Here is a 27,009-nt window from a genome sequence, read left to right on the forward strand (position 1 = left end):
ACTTCCTTTCGTTTCAGTTTCTCTCCTTTCAGTCAGTCTCACATAGGAGCAATGCCTGATGCGTGACCTACCGGGTACTGTTGAAGCCTGGTTTGTCTACAGAATTGGGTAAGTTTTCCCCCCTATGTACCTCTGCTGCAATACTGAAGTGCAACAAGGGCTATTGATCACATTAGCTCACTGAGGGCACTCACCACGTGTCACTGTTTTAACAGTTTTTAGAGTCCTCAACGCAACTGCGTCTATCGTTCACCACTAATGATAAGAAGTCAGTTTCACCAAATGATTATACCTGTTTCTGTTGTGTACCATATCAGCCTGAATTATGTCATATTTTGTCTCCCCATACAGGTAGATCCAGGTCTTAACAGGTATACTAACAAGTAGATAATTGGTTGATGTGAGGATAATTCCATGTCACCATATTTTTAAGTGTAGATAGTCTCACCTTTCTGGTCCAGATGAATCGCAGGTAGAATATACTTAGAGCAAGAAACATGTTGACCTTCACTGATCAATAAGCACACTCTAACCCAAGACATTAAGCTTGGGTGAGAGCACTGTTGCCTGTTCTTTCTTAGGGTAGGAGACCCCCAGAATAAAGTTTGGTTTTCTGGGTACTCTGAACCCTATTTTAACCACCTCCCTACATCTACACATTTCTGGCCCCAACCCCCACTTCACCATACGGCTATTGGAAAAGGATCTACGATAAAGTGCCCCTACTACAGGTTGCCCGTTGAGTATTGCACCGCCGACCCAACGAGGAGCAGCCCAGATGATGAAGCATGACACCGGAAAGGGTGTGTAAGGGCATTACAATCCAATATATGGATCCCCAACTCCAAACCCCTGTTGGGTTATAGTTGGTTCCGGTCTCCCTGTCTCCTACACTTGTCACTGAGGAACAGCATAACCTACATTTTTAAGTATTGTCTAGAGTCTCATGCTGCTAAGCTGAGCTGCTGCTGGACTCGGGGATGAAAGCGTGAGTCCAAACTGTGTGTCATATGCTGTGAAGTCATGTGCTCTAGCCGCTGTGCCACATTTGTGCAAGTAGTGTCAGCATTTAGTTATACCTACTCGGAGGAACTTTTTTTCGAATATTGTAAGTTGTGTATGGTGTTTAGGGGGTGTTATACAGTGAGTGCGAAGGTAAATTTGCACGTATCAAATCAATTCGGTATTTGGAAAGTGCAAGCTACTCACTCGTATGGGTCTGATGGCGCTGGGGGCGTAAGCTGAGCTGCTGCTGGACTCGGGGATAAAGGCGCTGAACTACTGACCCCTACCAGTCTGAAAGTGCAGGGTACGGAAATTAAGTAAGGTATTGCCTGGAGTGTTTTGCTGCTAAATTGAGCTGCTGCTGGACTCTGGGATGAAACCATGAGCCCAAACTGTGTGTCCTATGCTGTGAAGTCATGTGCTCTGGGCGCTGTGCCACACCTGTCCAAGTAGTGTCAGCAATATTTTATACATAGTAGGAGGAAGTTTTGTTTGGAACACGGTCACTTGTATATGGTGCTGGTAAGTGATCCGCAGCACTTGCAAAGGCAGTGCACCGAGGACATGCAGCAGATGTGTAAGGTATAGGTGGACGTGAATGGAGTCGATCATGTGTTCGGGATGCCCTGCTATGCGTCAGTGGCTCTGCTTGCAGCTACACTGGCTTGCCGTGTGCCAGTTTTGTGGATGAAATGGCACAGCTTGGTGCAATGAGCCGGTCTGTGTGCAATGGGTGCAGGGCAGGGTTATGGTGGGAGTACTTGTGAAGGCCATTTCACGCACGCTAACTATGACGAAGGACTTTTGAGTATGGGATGTCCACTCGTTGTTCTCAAATCGGGCAGTGGGTAGTGTGGGAGATGGATGCAAATATTATCGTATCTGTCAGGTGGGGCTGGCTACTTGCAAATTCTTTCTCGGAGCAGCAGATGTGTTAGCGCAAGATAGCTCAGACAAAGAACCTTTCATCCTTACAGTAACTTCTCCAAGTGCATTCATACAGGATGTGTACAAAGGCTGGTCGTGGGTGTTGTGGGATGTCTGCGACCATGGTCATCAAGGATGAGATGCCCAGCACGTGGCACATGGGTGGGTTCACTGTGTGTTACGTTGCCAAACAGCTGCTCCTCCCTCCAACGAGCCCCCACACTTTTGGGTGCTGCACTGTTGTATCCCGTGCACTCCTACGGCACACCTTTGTAATGCCTATTGGCGCATGTCCTGCAGCATTCCAATCACACCGTGACACTGCCGTTTGGTGGTGATGCATGCCACTTTGCAACATCGACTGCTGCGGCCCTTGTGGCGGCCACAGCAGAACACAGAGACACACTTACCGCACTTCTTGCACACGGACATGTATGAGACACCCCGTTCCCTTTGCCGCTTGCGCATGCAGGAGGATGCGTGTGTAGTTACATCTCCAGGCTCACTGCCAACGCCATGGTGACATGGTAACGTCCGCAGAAGACAGCACACTGTGATGTTGCAGGGCCGGTGCCTATCATGCTAACACAATGACCACACGGACATACTTGCTCAGATGCGAGTTCGGGGGGGCGTTGGCGGTCCTGGGGTTGTTGCGAGGAGTGTTATGGCCCTCATGGGTATCCGTGTATCATGCTCTTTGTCTCTATGGCACCTGTGGGTGTTCAGGTGTGGCTCTTGGCTGTGTTCTTTTTCATGCTGCAGGTAGTCGTCCTGCTTAACACCAGCTGAAGGCAGGTGTAAAATCTCTGGTGCTAATGCGGCTTATCGCCGGAATTTGTTTTGCTTCATAGTTTTTGGCTTTCTTTGTGAAAGTTGTGATGTGTTTTTTTCATGTACAGGAAAATAAACAAACTGGGCAGTGTATCCCGTCAAGATCCAACACCTGACCCATTATTCCCAATCAATATAAATACAATGAGTTTTCTTTATTGATTTTGTGTGTACACTGTAAATGCACCTACTACCACAGTGGAATTCAATACAGGATTTTAGTAATTAGAATAGATCTCAAAGGTGCACCTCGTGTGTTTTTGCACGGGAATGCCTACTCTGCATCTCATTATCAGCACTTTAATGCAACTAAAGTTGAGATAAATCTAACACACTATTCAGAAGTTAGTGCAAACTGCAGACATCACCAGTATTCCTGCAATAACTGCCCCAAAATTTAACACCATGGTGGACACCACCAAATAACAATAATATGAACGAGGAAGAGTGACACAGCACTTAAGTAACAACCAAAAACTTTATTGAAATTTAAAAGACTCAAAACAACAAGGCGGAAGACTCCTGTCGGGTCCATCAACGTCAACGACACAGCCTGGAAAATAAAGCACAAAAGGACATGTGTAATGCGCATATCAGAGGAGTGAGACACAGAGAAAGAGAGAAGGAAAAAAAAGCCATAGAGAAAAAGAGAGGGAAGGAAAGAAAGGGAGTGAGAGAGGGAGGAGGGAGAGAGAGAGAGAGAGATATAAGGAAAGGAAGCAAGAGAGTGAGAGAGAGAGTGAAGAGAGGGAAGTGAGAGAGAGAGAGAGAGAGAGAGAGAGAGAGAGAGAGAGAGACGGAGAGAGAGAGACACTGCCACCCCAGCGCAGCCATGACCAAATGATTACCTGCTGCCACCGGAGTATCTACCAGTGGGCACTCCACATGCCCGTCAAAGCTCCGCGGCCCGGCAGATCTCACAGATGTCGCTGAGTGCTGAGTCATCAATGGAGGAGACCACATCAGCTTTTGGGGCTGCTAACGCAAGTCAGCGCCACGTGGTGGTAGGCCGCTGTCAGCCATACAACTTAGGGTGCGACTAACCCTGTGCAAGTCAAGTCTGTCCAACGTAATAGTAGGCCCCTGATGGCCATGCAGCTCAGGGTGCGACTAACCCTCTGCGCAACTCTTCATGGACTCTTTATGATTCAGATCCGTGAAGCGTCCGCCATCCAGTCACCACCGGCAATAAAGGATGTGACGTTGTTGATGCATTATATTTGCGTGGTCACATGGCCTGTGACGCATGTGCCGGATGGGTGTGGTGTGTGTGCAAACCAGCCCTCAGGGAGTGGCCGTGACATGTTAACAACTAGCGTTACAACAAACAAATGATGGACGGAATGCTGACAATGCAGACATTCTCCCCCAGTCAAGAGATCTGGGTTAAATCCATCGTTCTTTTGCCCACTACACCACCCCAGTTTAGACATGGCCATATGCAAATCAGTCTTGACCCTGTGCCTCATGGGAACAGTCCAGCCCGAACTGCCAAGCCATGTCTTCCCTGGACCGGAATCAAGCATCCTAGGACCGGTTTCTGGCTATCAGCCGTCATCAGCCAGGATAGCTTGACTCCAGTGGTGTAGTGAGCACGGGTCCCACGTCTGGGAATACCCATTCCACTTAGGGCGAAAAGCGTTACAACAAACAAATGATGGACTGAATGCTGACAATGCAGACATTCTCCCCCAGTCAAGAGAACTGGGTTAAATCCATTGTTCTTTTGCCCACTACACCACCCCAGTTTAGACGTGGCCATATGCAAATCAGTCTTGACCCTGTGCCTCATGGGAACAGTCCAGCCCGAACTGCCAAGCCATGTCTTCCCTGGACCGGAATCAAGCATCCTAGGACCGGTTTCTGGCTATCAGCCGTCATCAGCCAGGATAGCTTGACTCCAGTGGTGTAGTGAGCACGGGTTCCACGTCTGGGAATACCCATCCCACTTAGGGCGAAAAGCGTTACAACAAACAAATGATGGACGGAATGCTGACAATGCAGACATTCTCCCCCAGTCAAGAGATCTGGGTTAAATACATCGTTCTTTTGCCCACTACACCACCCCAGTTTAGACATGGCCATATGCAAATCAGTCTTGACCCTGTGCCTCATGGGAACAGTCCAGCCCGAACTGGCAAGCCATGTCTTCCCTGGACCGGAATCAAGCATCCTAGGACCAGTTTCTGCCTATCAGCCGTCATCAGCCAGGATAGCTTGACTCCAGTGGTGTAGTGAGCACGGGTCCCACGTCTGGGAATACCCATCCAACTTAGGGCGAAAAGCGTTACAACAAACAAATGATGGATGGAATGCTGACAATGCAGACATTCTCCCCCAGTCAAGAGATCTGGGTTAAATCCATCATTCTTTTGCCCACTACACCACCCCAGTTTAGACATGGCCATATGCAAATCAGTCTTGACCCTGTGCCTCATGGGAACAGTCCAGCCCGAACTGCCAAGCCATGTCTTCCCTGGACCGGAATCAAGCATCCTAGGACCGGTTTCTGCCTATCAGCCGTCATCAGCCAGGATAGCTTGACTCCAGTGGTGTAGTGAGCATGGGTCCCACGTCTGGGAATACCCATCCCACTTAGGGCGAAAAGCGTTACAACAAACAAATGATGGACGGAATGCTGACAATGCAGACATTCTCCCCCAGTCAAGAGATCCCTAAGTGGGATGGGTATTCCCAGACGTGGGACCCGTGCTCACTACGCCACTGGAGTCAAGCTATCCTGGCTGATGACGGCTGATAGCCAGAAACCGGTCCGAGGATGCTTGATTCCGGTCCAGGGAAGACATGGCTTGGCAGTTCGGGCTGGACTGTTCCCATGAGGCACAGGGTCAAGACTGATTTGCATATGGCCATGTCTGAACTGGGGTGGCGTAGTGGGCAAAAGAACGATGGATTTAACCCAGATCTCTTGACTGGGGGAGAATGTCTGCATTGTCAGCATTCCGTCCATCATTTGTTTGTTGTAACGCTTTTCGCCCTAAGTGGGATGGGTATTCCCAGACGTGGGACCCATGCTCACTACGCCACTGAAGTCAAGCTATCCTGGCTGATGACGGCTGATAGCCAGAAACCGGTCCTAGGATGCTTGATTCCGGTCCAGGGAAGACATGGCTTGGCAGTTCGGGCTGGACTGTTCCCATGAGGCACAGGGTCAAGACTGATTTGCATATGGCCATGTCTGAACTGGGGTGGCGTAGTGGGCAAAAGAACGATGGATTTAACCCAGATCTCTTGACTGGGGGAGAATGTCTGCATTGTCAGCATTCCGTCCATCATTTGTTTGTTGTAACGCTTTTCGTCCTAAGTGGGATGGGTATTCCCAGACGTGGGACCCGTGCTCACTACACCACTTGAGTCAAGCTATCCTGGCTGATGACAGCTGATAGCCAGAAACCGGTCCTAGGATGCTTGATTCCGGTCCAGGGAAGACATGGCTTGGCAGTTCGGGCTGGACTGTTCCCATGAGGCACAGGGTCAAGACTGATTTGCATATGGCCATGTCTGAACTGGGGTGGCGTAGTGGGCAAAAGAACGATGGATTTAACCCAGATCTCTTGACTGGGGTAGAATGTCTGCATTGTCAGCATTCCGTCCATCATTTGTTTGTTGTAACGCTTTTCGCCCTAAGTGGGATGGGTATTCCCAGACGTGGGACCCGTGCTCACTACGCCACTGTAGTCAAGCTATCCTGGCTGATGACGGCTGATAGCCAGAAACCGGTCCTAGGATGCTTGATTCCGATCCAGAGAAGACATGGCTTGGCAGTTCGGGCTGGACTGTTCCGATGAGGCACAGGGTCAAGACTGATTTGCATATGGCCATGTCTGAACTGGGGTGGCGTAGTGGGCAAAAGAACGATGGATTTAACCCAGATCTCTTGACTGGGGGAGAATGTCTGCATTGTCAGCATTCCGTCCATCATTTGTTTGTTGTAATGCTTTTCGCCCTAAGTGGGATGGGTATTCCCAGACGTGGGACCCGTGCTCACTACGCCACTGGAGTCAAGCTATCCTGGCTGATGACGGCTGATAGCCAGAAACCGGTCCTAGGATGCTTGATTCCGGTCCAAGGAAGACATGGCTTGGCAGTTCGGGCTGGACTGTTCCCATGAGGCACAGGGTCAAGACTGATTTGGATATGGCCATGTCTGAACTGGGGTGGCGTAGTGGGCAAAAGAACGATGGATTTAACCCAGATCTCTTGACTGGGGGAGAATGTCTGCATTGTCAGCATTCCGTCCATCATTTGTTTGTTGTAACGCTTTTCGCCCTAAGTGGGAAGGGTATTCCCAGACGTGGGACCCGTGCTCACTACGCCACTGGAGTCAAGCAATCCTGGCTGATGACGGCTGATAGCCAGAAACCGGTCCTAGGATGCTTGATTCCGGTCCAGGGAAGACATGGCTTGGCAGTTCGGGCTGGACTGTTCCCATGAGGCACAGGGTCAAGACTGATTTGCATATGGCCATGTCTGAACTGGGGTGGCGTAGTGGGCAAAAGAACGATGGATTTAACCCAGATCTCTTGACTGGGGGAGAATGTCTGCATTGTCAGCATTCCGTCCATCATTTGTTTGTTGTAACGCTTTTCGCCCTAAGTGGGATGGGTATTCCCAGACGTGGGACCCGTGCTCACTACGCCACTGGAGTCAAGCTATCCTGGCTGATGACGGCTGATAGCCAGAAACCGGTCCTAGGATGCTTGATTCCGGTCCAGGGAAGACATGGCTTGGCAGTTCGGGCTGGACTGTTCCCATGAGGCACAGGGTCAAGACTGATTTGCATATGGCCATGTCTGAACTGGGGTGGCGTAGTGGGCAAAAGAACGATGGATTTAACCCAGATCTCTTGACTGGGGGAGAATGTCTGCATTGTCAGCATTCCGTCCATCATTTGTTTGTTGTAATGCTTTTCGCCCTAAGTGGGATGGGTATTCCCAGACGTGGGACCCGTGCTCACTACGCCACTGGAGTCAAGCTATCCTGGCTGATGACGGCTGATAGCCAGAAACCGGTCCTAGGATGCTTGATTCCGGTCCAGGGAAGACATGGCTTGGCAGTTCGGGCTGGACTGTTCCCATGAGGCACAGGGTCAAGACTGATTTGCATATGGCCATGTCTGAACTGGGGTGGCGTAGTGGGCAAAAGAACGATGGATTTAACCCAGATCTCTTGACTGGGGGAGAATGTCTGCATTGTCAGCATTCCGTCCATCATTTGTTTGTTGTAACGCTTTTCGCCCTAAGTGGGATGGGTATTCCCAGACATGGGACCCGTGCTCACTACGCCACTGGAGTCAAGCTATCCTGGCTGATGACGGTTGATAGCCAGAAACTGGTCCTAGGATGCTTGATTCCGGTCCAGGGAAGACATGGCTTGGCAGTTCGGGCTGGACTGTTCCCATGAGGCACAGGGTCAAGACTGATTTGCATATGGCCATGTCTGAACTGGGGTGGCGTAGTGGGCAAAAGAACGATGGATTTAACCCAGATCTCTTGACTGGGGGAGAATGTCTGCATTGTCAGCATTCCGTCCATCATTTGTTTGTTGTAACGCTTTTCGCCCTAAGTGGAATGGGTATTCCCAGATGTGGGACCCGTGCTCACTACGCCACTGGAGTCAAGCTATCCTGGCTGATGACGGCTGATAGCCAGAAACCGGTCCTAGGATGCTTGATTCCGGTCCAGGGAAGACATGGCTTGGCAGTTCGGGCTGGACTGTTCCCATGAGGCACAGGGTCAAGACTGATTTGCATATGGCCATGTCTGAACTGGGGTGGCGTAGTGGGCAAAAGAACGATGGATTTAACCCAGATCTCTTGACTGGGGGAGAATGTCTGCATTGTCAGCATTCCGTCCATCATTTGTTTGTTGTAACGCTTCTCGCCCTAAGTGGGATGGGTATTCCCAGACGTGGGACCCGTGCTCACTACGCCACTGGAGTCAAGCTATCCTGGCTGATGACGGCTGATAGGCAGAAACCGGTCCTAGGATGCTTGATTCCGGTCCAGGGAAGACATGGCTTGGCAGTTCGGGCTGGACTGTTCCCATGAGGCACAGGGTCGAGACTGATTTGCATATGGCCATGTCTGAACTGGGGTGGCGTAGTGGGCAAAAGAACGATGGATTTAACCCAGATCTCTTGACTGGGGGAGAATGTCTGCATTGTCAGCATTCCGTCCATCATTTGTTTGTTGTAACGCTTTTCGCCCTAAGTGGGCTGGGTATTCCCAGACGTGGGACCCGTGCTCACTACGCCACTGGAGTCAAGCTATCCTGGCTGATGACGGCTGATAGCCAGAAACCGGTCCTAGAATGCTTGATTCCGGTCCAGGGAAGACATGGCTTGGCAGTTCGGGCTGGACTGTTCCCATGAGGCACAGGGTCAAGACTGATTTGCATATGGCCATGTCTGAACTGGGGTGGCGTAGTGGGCAAAAGAACGATGGATTTAACCCAGATCTCTTGACTGGGGGAGAATGTCTGCATTGTCAGCATTCCGTCCATCATTTGTTTGTTGTAACGCTTTTCGCCCTAAGTGGGATGGGTATTCCCAGACGTGGGACCCGTGCTCACTACGCCACTGGAGTCAAGCTATCCTGGCTGATGACGGCTGATAGCCAGAAACCGGTCCTAGAATGCTTGATTCCGGTCCAGGGAAGACATGGCTTGGAAGTTCGGGCTGGACTGTTCCCATGAGGCACAGGGTCAAGACTGATTTGCATATGGCCATGTCTGAACTGGGGTGGCGTAGTGGGCAAAAGAACGATGGATTTAACCCAGATCTCTTGACTGGGGGAGAATGTCTGCATTGTCAGCATTCCGTCCATCATTTGTTTGTTGTAATGCTTTTCGCCCTAAGTGGGATGGGTATTCCCAGACGTGGGACCCGTGCTCACTACGCCACTGGAGTCAAGCTATCCTGGCTGATGACGGCTGATAGCCAGAAACCGGTCCTAGGATGCTTGATTCCGGTCCAGGGAAGACATGGCTTAGCAGTTCAGGCTGGACTGTTCCCATGAGGCACAGGGTCAAGACTGATTTGCATATGGCCATGTCTGAACTGGGGTGGCGTAGTGGGCAAAAGAACGATGGATTTAACCCAGATCTCTTGACTGGGGGAGAATGTCTGCATTGTCAGCATTCCGTCCATCATTTGTTTGTTGAAACGCTTTTCGCCCTAAGTGGGATGGGTATTCCCAGACGTGGGACCCGTGCTCACTACGCCACTGAAGTCAAGCTATCCTGGCTGATGACGGCTGATAGCCAGAAACCGGTCCTAGGATGCTTGATTCCGGTCCAGGGAAGACATGGCTTGGCAGTTCGGGCTGGACTGTTCCCATGAGGCACAGGGTCAAGACTGATTTGCATATGGCCATGTCTGAACTGGGGTGGCGTAGTGGGCAAAAGAACGAGGGATTTAACCCAGATCTCTTGACTGGGGGAGAATGTCTGCATTGTCAGCATTCCGTTCATCATTTGTTTGTTGTAATGCTTTTCGCCCTAAGTGGGATGGGTATTCCCAGACGTGGGACCCGTGCTCACTACGCCACTGGAGTCAAGCTATCCTGGCTGATGACGGCTGATAGCCAGAAACCGGTCCTAGGATGCTTGATTCCGGTCCAGGGAAGACATGGCTTGGCAGTTCGGGCTGGACTGTTCCCATGAGGCACAGGGTCAAGACTGATTTGCATATGGCCATGTCTGAACTGGGGTGGCGTAGTGGGCAAAAGAACGATGGATTTAACCCAGATCTCTTGACTGGGGGAGAATGTCTGCATTGTCAGCATTCCGTCCATCATTTGTTTGTTGTAACGCTTTTCGCCCTAATTGGGATGGGTATTCCCAGACGTGGGACCCGTGCTCACTACGCCACTGGAGTCAAGCTATCCTGGCTGATGACGGCTGATAGCCAGAAACCGGTCCTAGGATGCTTGATTCCGGTCCAGGGAAGACATGGCTTGGCAGTTCGGGCTGGACTGGCCCCATGAGGCACAGGGTCAAGACTGATTTGCATATGGCCATGTCTGAACTGGGGTGGTGTAGTGGGCAAAAGAACGATGGATTTAACCCAGATCTCTTGACTGGGGGAGAATGTCTGCATTGTCAGCATTCCGTCCATCATTTGTTTGTTGTAACGCTTTTCGCCCTAAGTGGGATGGGTATTCCCAGACGTGGGACCCGTGCTCACTACGCCACTGGAGTCAAGCTATCCTGGCTGATGACGGCTGATAGCCAGAAACAGGTCCTAGGATGCTTGATTCCGGTCCAGGGAAGACATGGCTTGGCAGTTCGGGCTGGACTGTTCCCATGAGGCACAGGGTCAAGACTGATTTGCATATGGCCATGTCTGAACTGGGGTGGCGTAGTGGGCAAAAGAACGATGGATTTAACCCAGATCTCTTGACTGGGGGAGAATGTCTGCATTGTCAGCATTCCGTCCATCATTTGTTTGTTGTAACGCTTTTCGCCCTAAGTGGGATGGGTATTCCCAGATGTGGGACCCGTGCTCACTACGCCACTGGAGTCAAGCTATCCTGGCTGATGACGGCTGATAGCCAGAAACCGGTCCTAGGATGCTTGATTCCGGTCCAGGGAAGACATGGCTTGGCAGTTCGGGCTGGACTGTTCCCATGAGGCACAGGGTCAAGACGGATTTGCATATGGCCATGTCTGAACTGGGGTGGCGTAGTGGGCAAAAGAACGATGGATTTAACCCAGATCTCTTGACTGGGGGAGAATGTCTGCATTGTCAGCATTCCGTCCATCATTTGTTTGTTGTAACGCTTTTCGCCCTAAGTGGGATGGGTATTCCCAGACGTGGGACCCGTGCTCACTACGCCACTGGAGTCAAGCTATCCTGGCTGATGACGGCTGATAGCCAGAAACCGGTCCTAGGATGCTTGATTCCGGTCCAGGGAAGACATGGCTTGGCAGTTCGGGCTGGACTGTTCCCATGAGGCACAGGGTCAAGACTGATTTGCATATGGCCATGTCTGAACTGGGGTGGCGTAGTGGGCAAAAGAACGATGGATTTAACCCAGATCTCTTGACTGGGGGAGAATGTCTGCATTGTCAGCATTCCGTCCATCATTTGTTTGTTGTAACGCTTTTCGCCCTAAGTGGGATGGGTATTCCCAGACGTGGGACCCGTGCTCACTACTCCACTGGAGTCAAGCTATCCTGGCTGATGACGGCTGATAGCCAGAAACCGGTCCTAGAATGCTTGATTCCGGTCCAGGGAAGACATGGCTTGGCAGTTCGGGCTGGACTGTTCCCATGAGGCACAGGGTCAAGACTGATTTGCATATGGCCATGTCTGAACTGGGGTGGCGTAGTGGGCAAAAGAACGATGGATTTAACCCAGATCTCTTGACTGGGGGAGAATGTCTGCATTGTCAGCATTCCGTCCATCATTTGTTTGTTGTAACGCTTTTCGCCCTAAGTGGGATGGGTATTCCCAGACGTGGGACCCGTGCTCACTACGCCACTGGAGTCAAGCTATCCTGGCTGATGATGGCTGATAGCCAGAAACCGGTCCTAGGATGCTTGATTCCGGTCCAGGGAAGACATGGCTTGGCAGTTCGGGCTGGACTGTTCCCATGAGGCACAGGGTCAAGATTGATTTGCATATGGCCATGTCTGAACTGGGGTGGCGTAGTGGGCAAAAGAACGATGGATTTAACCCAGATCTCTTGACTGGGGGAGAATGTCTGCATTGTCAGCATTCCGTCCATCATTTGTTTGTTGTAACGCTTTTCGCCCTAAGTGGGATGGGTATTCCCAGACGTGGGACCCGTGCTCACTACGCCACTGAAGTCAAGCTATCCTGGCTGATGACGGCTGATAGCCAGAAACCGGTCCTAGGATGCTTGATTCCGGTCCAGGGAAGACATGGCTTGGCAGTTCGGGCTGGACTGTTCCCATGAGGCACAGGGTCAAGACTGATTTGCATATGGCCATGTCTGAACTGGGGTGGCGTAGTGGGCAAAAGAACGATGGATTTAACCCAGATCTCTTGACTGGGGGAGAATGTCTGCATTGTCAGCATTCCGTCCATCATTTGTTTGTTGTAACGCTTTTCGTCCTAAGTGGGATGGGTATTCCCAGACGTGGGACCCGTGCTCACTACACCACTTGAGTCAAGCTATCCTGGCTGATGACAGCTGATAGCCAGAAACCGGTCCTAGGATGCTTGATTCCGGTCCAGGGAAGACATGGCTTGGCAGTTCGGGCTGGACTGTTCCCATGAGGCACAGGGTCAAGACTGATTTGCATATGGCCATGTCTGAACTGGGGTGGCGTAGTGGGCAAAAGAACGATGGATTTAACCCAGATCTCTTGACTGGGGGAGAATGTCTGCATTGTCAGCATTCCGTCCATCATTTGTTTGTTGTAACGCTTTTCGCCCTAAGTGGGATGGGTATTCCCAGACGTGGGACCCGTGCTCACTACGCCACTGTAGTCAAGCTATCCTGGCTGATGACGGCTGATAGCCAGAAACCGGTCCTAGGATGCTTGATTCCGATCCAGAGAAGACATGGCTTGGCAGTTCGGGCTGGACTGTTCCGATGAGGCACAGGGTCAAGACTGATTTGCATATGGCCATGTCTGAACTGGGGTGGCGTAGTGGGCAAAAGAACGATGGATTTAACCCAGATCTCTTGACTGGGGGAGAATGTCTGCATTGTCAGCATTCCGTCCATCATTTGTTTGTTGTAATGCTTTTCGCCCTAAGTGGGATGGGTATTCCCAGACGTGGGACCCGTGCTCACTACGCCACTGGAGTCAAGCTATCCTGGCTGATGACGGCTGATAGCCAGAAACCGGTCCTAGGATGCTTGATTCCGGTCCAAGGAAGACATGGCTTGGCAGTTCGGGCTGGACTGTTCCCATGAGGCACAGGGTCAAGACTGATTTGGATATGGCCATGTCTGAACTGGGGTGGCGTAGTGGGCAAAAGAACGATGGATTTAACCCAGATCTCTTGACTGGGGGAGAATGTCTGCATTGTCAGCATTCCGTCCATCATTTGTTTGTTGTAACGCTTTTCGCCCTAAGTGGGAAGGGTATTCCCAGACGTGGGACCCGTGCTCACTACGCCACTGGAGTCAAGCAATCCTGGCTGATGACGGCTGATAGCCAGAAACCGGTCCTAGGATGCTTGATTCCGGTCCAGGGAAGACATGGCTTGGCAGTTCGGGCTGGACTGTTCCCATGAGGCACAGGGTCAAGACTGATTTGCATATGGCCATGTCTGAACTGGGGTGGCGTAGTGGGCAAAAGAACGATGGATTTAACCCAGATCTCTTGACTGGGGGAGAATGTCTGCATTGTCAGCATTCCGTCCATCATTTGTTTGTTGTAATGCTTTTCGCCCTAAGTGGGATGGGTATTCCCAGACGTGGGACCCGTGCTCACTACGCCACTGGAGTCAAGCTATCCTGGCTGATGACGGCTGATAGCCAGAAACCGGTCCTAGGATGCTTGATTCCGGTCCAAGGAAGACATGGCTTGGCAGTTCGGGCTGGACTGTTCCCATGAGGCACAGGGTCAAGACTGATTTGGATATGGCCATGTCTGAACTGGGGTGGCGTAGTGGGCAAAAGAACGATGGATTTAACCCAGATCTCTTGACTGGGGGAGAATGTCTGCATTGTCAGCATTCCGTCCATCATTTGTTTGTTGTAACGCTTTTCGCCCTAAGTGGGAAGGGTATTCCCAGACGTGGGACCCGTGCTCACTACTCCACTGGAGTCAAGCAATCCTGGCTGATGACGGCTGATAGCCAGAAACCGGTCCTAGGATGCTTGATTCCGGTCCAGGGAAGACATGGCTTGGCAGTTCGGGCTGGACTGTTCCCATGAGGCACAGGGTCAAGACTGATTTGCATATGGCCATGTCTGAACTGGGGTGGCGTAGTGGGCAAAAGAACGATGGATTTAACCCAGATCTCTTGACTGGGGGAGAATGTCTGCATTGTCAGCATTCCGTCCATCATTTGTTTGTTGTAACGCTTTTCGCCCTAAGTGGGATGGGTATTCCCAGACGTGGGACCCGTGCTCACTACGCCACTGGAGTCAAGCTATCCTGGCTGATGACGGCTGATAGCCAGAAACCGGTCCTAGGATGCTTGATTCCGGTCCAGGGAAGACATGGCTTGGCAGTTCGGGCTGGACTGTTCCCATGAGGCACAGGGTCAAGACTGATTTGCATATGGCCATGTCTGAACTGGGGTGGCGTAGTGGGCAAAAGAACGATGGATTTAACCCAGATCTCTTGACTGGGGGAGAATGTCTGCATTGTCAGCATTCCGTCCATCATTTGTTTGTTGTAATGCTTTTCGCCCTAAGTGGGATGGGTATTCCCAGACGTGGGACCCGTGCTCACTACGCCACTGGAGTCAAGCTATCCTGGCTGATGACGGCTGATAGCCAGAAACCGGTCCTAGGATGCTTGATTCCGGTCCAGGGAAGACATGGCTTGGCAGTTCGGGCTGGACTGTTCCCATGAGGCACAGGGTCAAGACTGATTTGCATATGGCCATGTCTGAACTGGGGTGGCGTAGTGGGCAAAAGAACGATGGATTTAACCCAGATCTCTTGACTGGGGGAGAATGTCTGCATTGTCAGCATTCCGTCCATCATTTGTTTGTTGTAACGCTTTTCGCCCTAAGTGGGATGGGTATTCCCAGACATGGGACCCGTGCTCACTACGCCACTGGAGTCAAGCTATCCTGGCTGATGACGGTTGATAGCCAGAAACTGGTCCTAGGATGCTTGATTCCGGTCCAGGGAAGACATGGCTTGGCAGTTCGGGCTGGACTGTTCCCATGAGGCACAGGGTCAAGACTGATTTGCATATGGCCATGTCTGAACTGGGGTGGCGTAGTGGGCAAAAGAACGATGGATTTAACCCAGATCTCTTGACTGGGGGAGAATGTCTGCATTGTCAGCATTCCGTCCATCATTTGTTTGTTGTAACGCTTTTCGCCCTAAGTGGAATGGGTATTCCCAGATGTGGGACCCGTGCTCACTACGCCACTGGAGTCAAGCTATCCTGGCTGATGACGGCTGATAGCCAGAAACCGGTCCTAGGATGCTTGATTCCGGTCCAGGGAAGACATGGCTTGGCAGTTCGGGCTGGACTGTTCCCATGAGGCACAGGGTCAAGACTGATTTGCATATGGCCATGTCTGAACTGGGGTGGCGTAGTGGGCAAAAGAACGATGGATTTAACCCAGATCTCTTGACTGGGGGAGAATGTCTGCATTGTCAGCATTCCGTCCATCATTTGTTTGTTGTAACGCTTCTCGCCCTAAGTGGGATGGGTATTCCCAGACGTGGGACCCGTGCTCACTACGCCACTGGAGTCAAGCTATCCTGGCTGATGACGGCTGATAGGCAGAAACCGGTCCTAGGATGCTTGATTCCGGTCCAGGGAAGACATGGCTTGGCAGTTCGGGCTGGACTGTTCCCATGAGGCACAGGGTCGAGACTGATTTGCATATGGCCATGTCTGAACTGGGGTGGCGTAGTGGGCAAAAGAACGATGGATTTAACCCAGATCTCTTGACTGGGGGAGAATGTCTGCATTGTCAGCATTCCGTCCATCATTTGTTTGTTGTAACGCTTTTCGCCCTAAGTGGGCTGGGTATTCCCAGACGTGGGACCCGTGCTCACTACGCCACTGGAGTCAAGCTATCCTGGCTGATGACGGCTGATAGCCAGAAACCGGTCCTAGAATGCTTGATTCCGGTCCAGGGAAGACATGGCTTGGCAGTTCGGGCTGGACTGTTCCCATGAGGCACAGGGTCAAGACTGATTTGCATATGGCCATGTCTGAACTGGGGTGGCGTAGTGGGCAAAAGAACGATGGATTTAACCCAGATCTCTTGACTGGGGGAGAATGTCTGCATTGTCAGCATTCCGTCCATCATTTGTTTGTTGTAACGCTTTTCGCCCTAAGTGGGATGGGTATTCCCAGACGTGGGACCCGTGCTCACTACGCCACTGGAGTCAAGCTATCCTGGCTGATGACGGCTGATAGCCAGAAACCGGTCCTAGAATGCTTGATTCCGGTCCAGGGAAGACATGGCTTGGAAGTTCGGGCTGGACTGTTCCCATGAGGCACAGGGTCAAGACTGATTTGCATATGGCCATGTCTGAACTGGGGTGGCGTAGTGGGCAAAAGAACGATGGATTTAACCCAGATCTCTTGACTGGGGGAGAATGTCTGCATTGTCAGCATTCCGTCCATCATTTGTTTGTTGTAATGCTTTTCGCCCTAAGTGGGATGGGTATTCCCAGACGTGGGACCCGTGCTCACTACGCCACTGGAGTCAAGCTATCCTGGCTGATGACGGCTGATAGCCAGAAACCGGTCCTAGGATGCTTGATTCCGGTCCAGGGAAGACATGGCTTAGCAGTTCAGGCTGGACTGTTCCCATGAGGCACAGGGTCAAGACTGATTTGCATATGGCCATGTCTGAACTGGGGTGGCGTAGTGGGCAAAAGAACGATGGATTTAACCCAGATCTCTTGACTGGGGGAGAATGTCTGCATTGTCAGCATTCCGTCCATCATTTGTTTGTTGAAACGCTTTTCGCCCTAAGTGGGATGGGTATTCCCAGACGTGGGACCCGTGCTCACTACGCCACTGAAGTCAAGCTATCCTGGCTGATGACGGCTGATAGCCAGAAACCGGTCCTAGGATGCTTGATTCCGGTCCAGGGAAGACATGGCTTGGCAGTTCGGGCTGGACTGTTCCCATGAGGCACAGGGTCAAGACTGATTTGCATATGGCCATGTCTGAACTGGGGTGGCGTAGTGGGCAAAAGAACGATGGATTTAACCCAGATCTCTTGACTGGGGGAGAATGTCTGCATTGTCAGCATTCCGTCCATCATTTGTTTGTTGTAACGCTTCTCGCCCTAAGTGGGATGGGTATTCCCAGACGTGGGACCCGTGCTCACTACGCCACTGGAGTCAAGCTATCCTGGCTGATGACGGCTGATAGGCAGAAACCGGTCCTAGGATGCTTGATTCCGGTCCAGGGAAGACATGGCTTGGCAGTTCGGGCTGGACTGTTCCCATGAGGCACAGGGTCGAGACTGATTTGCATATGGCCATGTCTGAACTGGGGTGGCGTAGTGGGCAAAAGAACGATGGATTTAACCCAGATCTCTTGACTGGGGGAGAATGTCTGCATTGTCAGCATTCCGTCCATCATTTGTTTGTTGTAACGCTTTTCGCCCTAAGTGGGCTGGGTATTCCCAGACGTGGGACCCGTGCTCACTACGCCACTGGAGTCAAGCTATCCTGGCTGATGACGGCTGATAGCCAGAAACCGGTCCTAGAATGCTTGATTCCGGTCCAGGGAAGACATGGCTTGGCAGTTCGGGCTGGACTGTTCCCATGAGGCACAGGGTCAAGACTGATTTGCATATGGCCATGTCTGAACTGGGGTGGCGTAGTGGGCAAAAGAACGATGGATTTAACCCAGATCTCTTGACTGGGGGAGAATGTCTGCATTGTCAGCATTCCGTCCATCATTTGTTTGTTGTAACGCTTTTCGCCCTAAGTGGGATGGGTATTCCCAGACGTGGGACCCGTGCTCACTACGCCACTGGAGTCAAGCTATCCTGGCTGATGACGGCTGATAGCCAGAAACCGGTCCTAGAATGCTTGATTCCGGTCCAGGGAAGACATGGCTTGGAAGTTCGGGCTGGACTGTTCCCATGAGGCACAGGGTCAAGACTGATTTGCATATGGCCATGTCTGAACTGGGGTGGCGTAGTGGGCAAAAGAACGATGGATTTAACCCAGATCTCTTGACTGGGGGAGAATGTCTGCATTGTCAGCATTCCGTCCATCATTTGTTTGTTGTAATGCTTTTCGCCCTAAGTGGGATGGGTATTCCCAGACGTGGGACCCGTGCTCACTACGCCACTGGAGTCAAGCTATCCTGGCTGATGACGGCTGATAGCCAGAAACCGGTCCTAGGATGCTTGATTCCGGTCCAGGGAAGACATGGCTTAGCAGTTCAGGCTGGACTGTTCCCATGAGGCACAGGGTCAAGACTGATTTGCATATGGCCATGTCTGAACTGGGGTGGCGTAGTGGGCAAAAGAACGATGGATTTAACCCAGATCTCTTGACTGGGGGAGAATGTCTGCATTGTCAGCATTCCGTCCATCATTTGTTTGTTGAAACGCTTTTCGCCCTAAGTGGGATGGGTATTCCCAGACGTGGGACCCGTGCTCACTACGCCACTGAAGTCAAGCTATCCTGGCTGATGACGGCTGATAGCCAGAAACCGGTCCTAGGATGCTTGATTCCGGTCCAGGGAAGACATGGCTTGGCAGTTCGGGCTGGACTGTTCCCATGAGGCACAGGGTCAAGACTGATTTGCATATGGCCATGTCTGAACTGGGGTGGCGTAGTGGGCAAAAGAACGAGGGATTTAACCCAGATCTCTTGACTGGGGGAGAATGTCTGCATTGTCAGCATTCCGTTCATCATTTGTTTGTTGTAATGCTTTTCGCCCTAAGTGGGATGGGTATTCCCAGACGTGGGACCCGTGCTCACTACGCCACTGGAGTCAAGCTATCCTGGCTGATGACGGCTGATAGCCAGAAACCGGTCCTAGGATGCTTGATTCCGGTCCAGGGAAGACATGGCTTGGCAGTTCGGGCTGGACTGTTCCCATGAGGCACAGGGTCAAGACTGATTTGCATATGGCCATGTCTGAACTGGGGTGGCGTAGTGGGCAAAAGAACGATGGATTTAACCCAGATCTCTTGACTGGGGGAGAATGTCTGCATTGTCAGCATTCCGTCCATCATTTGTTTGTTGTAACGCTTTTCGCCCTAATTGGGATGGGTATTCCCAGACGTGGGACCCGTGCTCACTACGCCACTGGAGTCAAGCTATCCTGGCTGATGACGGCTGATAGCCAGAAACCGGTCCTAGGATGCTTGATTCCGGTCCAGGGAAGACATGGCTTGGCAGTTCGGGCTGGACTGGCCCCATGAGGCACAGGGTCAAGACTGATTTGCATATGGCCATGTCTGAACTGGGGTGGTGTAGTGGGCAAAAGAACGATGGATTTAACCCAGATCTCTTGACTGGGGGAGAATGTCTGCATTGTCAGCATTCCGTCCATCATTTGTTTGTTGTAACGCTTTTCGCCCTAAGTGGGATGGGTATTCCCAGACGTGGGACCCGTGCTCACTACGCCACTGGAGTCAAGCTATCCTGGCTGATGACGGCTGATAGCCAGAAACAGGTCCTAGGATGCTTGATTCCGGTCCAGGGAAGACATGGCTTGGCAGTTCGGGCTGGACTGTTCCCATGAGGCACAGGGTCAAGACTGATTTGCATATGGCCATGTCTGAACTGGGGTGGCGTAGTGGGCAAAAGAACGATGGATTTAACCCAGATCTCTTGACTGGGGGAGAATGTCTGCATTGTCAGCATTCCGTCCATCATTTGTTTGTTGTAACGCTTTTCGCCCTAAGTGGGATGGGTATTCCCAGATGTGGGACCCGTGCTCACTACGCCACTGGAGTCAAGCTATCCTGGCTGATGACGGCTGATAGCCAGAAACCGGTCCTAGGATGCTTGATTCCGGTCCAGGGAAGACATGGCTTGGCAGTTCGGGCTGGACTGTTCCCATGAGGCACAGGGTCAAGACGGATTTGCATATGGCCATGTCTGAACTGGGGTGGCGTAGTGGGCAAAAGAACGATGGATTTAACCCAGATCTCTTGACTGGGGGAGAATGTCTGCATTGTCAGCATTCCGTCCATCATTTGTTTGTTGTAACGCTTTTCGCCCTAAGTGGGATGGGTATTCCCAGACGTGGGACCCGTGCTCACTACGCCACTGGAGTCAAGCTATCCTGGCTGATGACGGCTGATAGCCAGAAACCGGTCCTAGGATGCTTGATTCCGGTCCAGGGAAGACATGGCTTGGCAGTTCGGGCTGGACTGTTCCCATGAGGCACAGGGTCAAGACTGATTTGCATATGGCCATGTCTGAACTGGGGTGGCGTAGTGGGCAAAAGAACGATGGATTTAACCCAGATCTCTTGACTGGGGGAGAATGTCTGCATTGTCAGCATTCCGTCCATCATTTGTTTGTTGTAACGCTTTTCGCCCTAAGTGGGATGGGTATTCCCAGACGTGGGACCCGTGCTCACTACTCCACTGGAGTCAAGCTATCCTGGCTGATGACGGCTGATAGCCAGAAACCGGTCCTAGAATGCTTGATTCCGGTCCAGGGAAGACATGGCTTGGCAGTTCGGGCTGGACTGTTCCCATGAGGCACAGGGTCAAGACTGATTTGCATATGGCCATGTCTGAACTGGGGTGGCGTAGTGGGCAAAAGAACGATGGATTTAACCCAGATCTCTTGACTGGGGGAGAATGTCTGCATTGTCAGCATTCCGTCCATCATTTGTTTGTTGTAACGCTTTTCGCCCTAAGTGGGATGGGTATTCCCAGACGTGGGACCCGTGCTCACTACGCCACTGGAGTCAAGCTATCCTGGCTGATGATGGCTGATAGCCAGAAACCGGTCCTAGGATGCTTGATTCCGGTCCAGGGAAGACATGGCTTGGCAGTTCGGGCTGGACTGTTCCCATGAGGCACAGGGTCAAGATTGATTTGCATATGGCCATGTCTGAACTGGGGTGGCGTAGTGGGCAAAAGAACGATGGATTTAACCCAGATCTCTTGACTGGGGGAGAATGTCTGCATTGTCAGCATTCCGTCCATCATTTGTTTGTTGTAACGCTTTTCGCCCTAAGTGGGATGGGTATTCCCAGACGTGGGACCCGTGCTCACTACGCCACTGAAGTCAAGCTATCCTGGCTGATGACGGCTGATAGCCAGAAACCGGTCCTAGGATGCTTGATTCCGGTCCAGGGAAGACATGGCTTGGCAGTTCGGGCTGGACTGTTCCCATGAGGCACAGGGTCAAGACTGATTTGCATATGGCCATGTCTGAACTGGGGTGGCGTAGTGGGCAAAAGAACGATGGATTTAACCCAGATCTCTTGACTGGGGGAGAATGTCTGCATTGTCAGCATTCCGTCCATCATTTGTTTGTTGTAACGCTTTTCGTCCTAAGTGGGATGGGTATTCCCAGACGTGGGACCCGTGCTCACTACACCACTTGAGTCAAGCTATCCTGGCTGATGACAGCTGATAGCCAGAAACCGGTCCTAGGATGCTTGATTCCGGTCCAGGGAAGACATGGCTTGGCAGTTCGGGCTGGACTGTTCCCATGAGGCACAGGGTCAAGACTGATTTGCATATGGCCATGTCTGAACTGGGGTGGCGTAGTGGGCAAAAGAACGATGGATTTAACCCAGATCTCTTGACTGGGGGAGAATGTCTGCATTGTCAGCATTCCGTCCATCATTTGTTTGTTGTAACGCTTTTCGCCCTAAGTGGGATGGGTATTCCCAGACGTGGGACCCGTGCTCACTACGCCACTGTAGTCAAGCTATCCTGGCTGATGACGGCTGATAGCCAGAAACCGGTCCTAGGATGCTTGATTCCGATCCAGAGAAGACATGGCTTGGCAGTTCGGGCTGGACTGTTCCGATGAGGCACAGGGTCAAGACTGATTTGCATATGGCCATGTCTGAACTGGGGTGGCGTAGTGGGCAAAAGAACGATGGATTTAACCCAGATCTCTTGACTGGGGGAGAATGTCTGCATTGTCAGCATTCCGTCCATCATTTGTTTGTTGTAATGCTTTTCGCCCTAAGTGGGATGGGTATTCCCAGACGTGGGACCCGTGCTCACTACGCCACTGGAGTCAAGCTATCCTGGCTGATGACGGCTGATAGCCAGAAACCGGTCCTAGGATGCTTGATTCCGGTCCAAGGAAGACATGGCTTGGCAGTTCGGGCTGGACTGTTCCCATGAGGCACAGGGTCAAGACTGATTTGGATATGGCCATGTCTGAACTGGGGTGGCGTAGTGGGCAAAAGAACGATGGATTTAACCCAGATCTCTTGACTGGGGGAGAATGTCTGCATTGTCAGCATTCCGTCCATCATTTGTTTGTTGTAACGCTTTTCGCCCTAAGTGGGAAGGGTATTCCCAGACGTGGGACCCGTGCTCACTACGCCACTGGAGTCAAGCAATCCTGGCTGATGACGGCTGATAGCCAGAAACCGGTCCTAGGATGCTTGATTCCGGTCCAGGGAAGACATGGCTTGGCAGTTCGGGCTGGACTGTTCCCATGAGGCACAGGGTCAAGACTGATTTGCATATGGCCATGTCTGAACTGGGGTGGCGTAGTGGGCAAAAGAACGATGGATTTAACCCAGATCTCTTGACTGGGGGAGAATGTCTGCATTGTCAGCATTCCGTCCATCATTTGTTTGTTGTAACGCTTTTCGCCCTAAGTGGGATGGGTATTCCCAGACGTGGGACCCGTGCTCACTACGCCACTGGAGTCAAGCTATCCTGGCTGATGACGGCTGATAGCCAGAAACCGGTCCTAGGATGCTTGATTCCGGTCCAGGGAAGACATGGCTTGGCAGTTCGGGCTGGACTGTTCCCATGAGGCACAGGGTCAAGACTGATTTGCATATGACCATGTCTGAACTGGGGTGGCGTAGTGGGCAAAAGAACGATGGATTTAACCCAGATCTCTTGACTGGGGGAGAATGTCTGCATTGTCAGCATTCCGTCCATCATTTGTTTGTTGTAATGCTTTTCGCCCTAAGTGGGATGGGTATTCCCAGACGTGGGACCCGTGCTCACTACGCCACTGGAGTCAAGCTATCCTGGCTGATGACGGCTGATAGCCAGAAACCGGTCCTAGGATGCTTGATTCCGGTCCAGGGAAGACATGGCTTGGCAGTTCGGGCTGGACTGTTCCCATGAGGCACAGGGTCAAGACTGATTTGCATATGGCCATGTCTGAACTGGGGTGGCGTAGTGGGCAAAAGAACGATGGATTTAACCCAGATCTCTTGACTGGGGGAGAATGTCTGCATTGTCAGCATTCCGTCCATCATTTGTTTGTTGTAACGCTTTTCGCCCTAAGTGGGATGGGTATTCCCAGACATGGGACCCGTGCTCACTACGCCACTGGAGTCAAGCTATCCTGGCTGATGACGGTTGATAGCCAGAAACTGGTCCTAGGATGCTTGATTCCGGTCCAGGGAAGACATGGCTTGGCAGTTCGGGCTGGACTGTTCCCATGAGGCACAGGGTCAAGACTGATTTGCATATGGCCATGTCTGAACTGGGGTGGCGTAGTGGGCAAAAGAACGATGGATTTAACCCAGATCTCTTGACTGGGGGAGAATGTCTGCATTGTCAGCATTCCGTCCATCATTTGTTTGTTGTAACGCTTTTCGCCCTAAGTGGGATGGGTATTCCCAGATGTGGGACCCGTGCTCACTACGCCACTGGAGTCAAGCTATCCTGGCTGATGACGGCTGATAGCCAGAAACCGGTCCTAGGATGCTTGATTCCGGTCCAGGGAAGACATGGCTTGGCAGTTCGGGCTGGACTGTTCCCATGAGGCACAGGGTCAAGACTGATTTGCATATGGCCATGTCTGAACTGGGGTGGCGTAGTGGGCAAAAGAACGATGGATTTAACCCAGATCTCTTGACTGGGGGAGAATGTCTGCATTGTCAGCATTCCGTCCATCATTTGTTTGTTGTAACGCTTCTCGCCCTAAGTGGGATGGGTATTCCCAGACGTGGGACCCGTGCTCACTACGCCACTGGAGTCAAGCTATCCTGGCTGATGACGGCTGATAGCCAGAAACCGGTCCTAGGATGCTTGATTCCGGTCCAGGGAAGACATGGCTTGGCAGTTCGGGCTGGACTGTTCCCATGAGGCACAGGGTCGAGACTGATTTGCATATGGCCATGTCTGAACTGGGGTGGCGTAGTGGGCAAAAGAACGATGGATTTAACCCAGATCTCTTGACTGGGGGAGAATGTCTGCATTGTCAGCATTCCGTCCATCATTTGTTTGTTGTAACGCTTTTCGCCCTAAGTGGGCTGGGTATTCCCAGACGTGGGACCCGTGCTCACTACGCCACTGGAGTCAAGCTATCCTGGCTGATGACGGCTGATAGCCAGAAACCGGTCCTAGAATGCTTGATTCCGGTCCAGGGAAGACATGGCTTGGCAGTTCGGGCTGGACTGTTCCCATGAGGCACAGGGTCAAGACTGATTTGCATATGGCCATGTCTGAACTGGGGTGGCGTAGTGGGCAAAAGAACGATGGATTTAACCCAGATCTCTTGACTGGGGGAGAATGTCTGCATTGTCAGCATTCCGTCCATCATTTGTTTGTTGTAACGCTTTTCGCCCTAAGTGGGATGGGTATTCCCAGACGTGGGACCCGTGCTCACTACGCCACTGGAGTCAAGCTATCCTGGCTGATGACGGCTGATAGCCAGAAACCGGTCCTAGAATGCTTGATTCCGGTCCAGGGAAGACATGGCTTGGAAGTTCGGGCTGGACTGTTCCCATGAGGCACAGGGTCAAGACTGATTTGCATATGGCCATGTCTGAACTGGGGTGGCGTAGTGGGCAAAAGAACGATGGATTTAACCCAGATCTCTTGACTGGGGGAGAATGTCTGCATTGTCAGCATTCCGTCCATCATTTGTTTGTTGTAATGCTTTTCGCCCTAAGTGGGATGGGTATTCCCAGACGTGGGACCCGTGCTCACTACGCCACTGGAGTCAAGCTATCCTGGCTGATGACGGCTGATAGCCAGAAACCGGTCCTAGGATGCTTGATTCCGGTCCAGGGAAGACATGGCTTAGCAGTTCAGGCTGGACTGTTCCCATGAGGCACAGGGTCAAGACTGATTTGCATATGGCCATGTCTGAACTGGGGTGGCGTAGTGGGCAAAAGAACGATGGATTTAACCCAGATCTCTTGACTGGGGGAGAATGTCTGCATTGTCAGCATTCCGTCCATCATTTGTTTGTTGAAACGCTTTTCGCCCTAAGTGGGATGGGTATTCCCAGACGTGGGACCCGTGCTCACTACGCCACTGAAGTCAAGCTATCCTGGCTGATGACGGCTGATAGCCAGAAACCGGTCCTAGGATGCTTGATTCCGGTCCAGGGAAGACATGGCTTGGCAGTTCGGGCTGGACTGTTCCCATGAGGCACAGGGTCAAGACTGATTTGCATATGGCCATGTCTGAACTGGGGTGGCGTAGTGGGCAAAAGAACGAGGGATTTAACCCAGATCTCTTGACTGGGGGAGAATGTCTGCATTGTCAGCATTCCGTCCATCATTTGTTTGTTGTAATGCTTTTCGCCCTAAGTGGGATGGGTATTTCCAGACGTGGGACCCGTGCTCACTACGCCACTGGAGTCAAGCTATCCTGGCTGATGACGGCTGATAGCCAGAAACCGGTCCTAGGATGCTTGATTCCGGTCCAGGGAAGACATGGCTTGGCAGTTCGGGCTGGACTGTTCCCATGAGGCACAGGGTCAAGACTGATTTGCATATGGCCATGTCTGAACTGGGGTGGCGTAGTGGGCAAAAGAACGATGGATTTAACCCAGATCTCTTGACTGGGGGAGAATGTCTGCATTGTCAGCATTCCGTCCATCATTTGTTTGTTGTAACGCTTTTCGCCCTAATTGGGATGGGTATTCCCAGACGTGGGACCCGTGCTCACTACGCCACTGGAGTCAAGCTATCCTGGCTGATGACGGCTGATAGCCAGAAACTGGTCCTAGGATGCTTGATTCCGGTCCAGGGAAGACATGGCTTGGCAGTTCGGGCTGGACTGGCCCCATGAGGCACAGGGTCAAGACTGATTTGCATATGGCCATGTCTGAACTGGGGTGGTGTAGTGGGCAAAAGAACGATGGATTTAACCCAGATCTCTTGACTGGGGGAGAATGTCTGCATTGTCAGCATTCCGTCCATCATTTGTTTGTTGTAACGCTTTTCGCCCTAAGTGGGATGGGTATTCCCAGACGTGGGACCCGTGCTCACTACGCCACTGGAGTCAAGCTATCCTGGCTGATGACGGCTGATAGCCAGAAACAGGTCCTAGGATGCTTGATTCCGGTCCAGGGAAGACATGGCTTGGCAGTTCGGGCTGGACTGTTCCCATGAGGCACAGGGTCAAGACTGATTTGCATATGGCCATGTCTGAACTGGGGTGGCGTAGTGGGCAAAAGAACGATGGATTTAACCCAGA

This window comes from Triturus cristatus, chromosome 3_1, assembly GCF_964204655.1.
Source record: "Triturus cristatus chromosome 3_1, aTriCri1.1, whole genome shotgun sequence".
Lineage (NCBI taxonomy): Eukaryota > Metazoa > Chordata > Amphibia > Caudata > Salamandridae > Triturus > Triturus cristatus.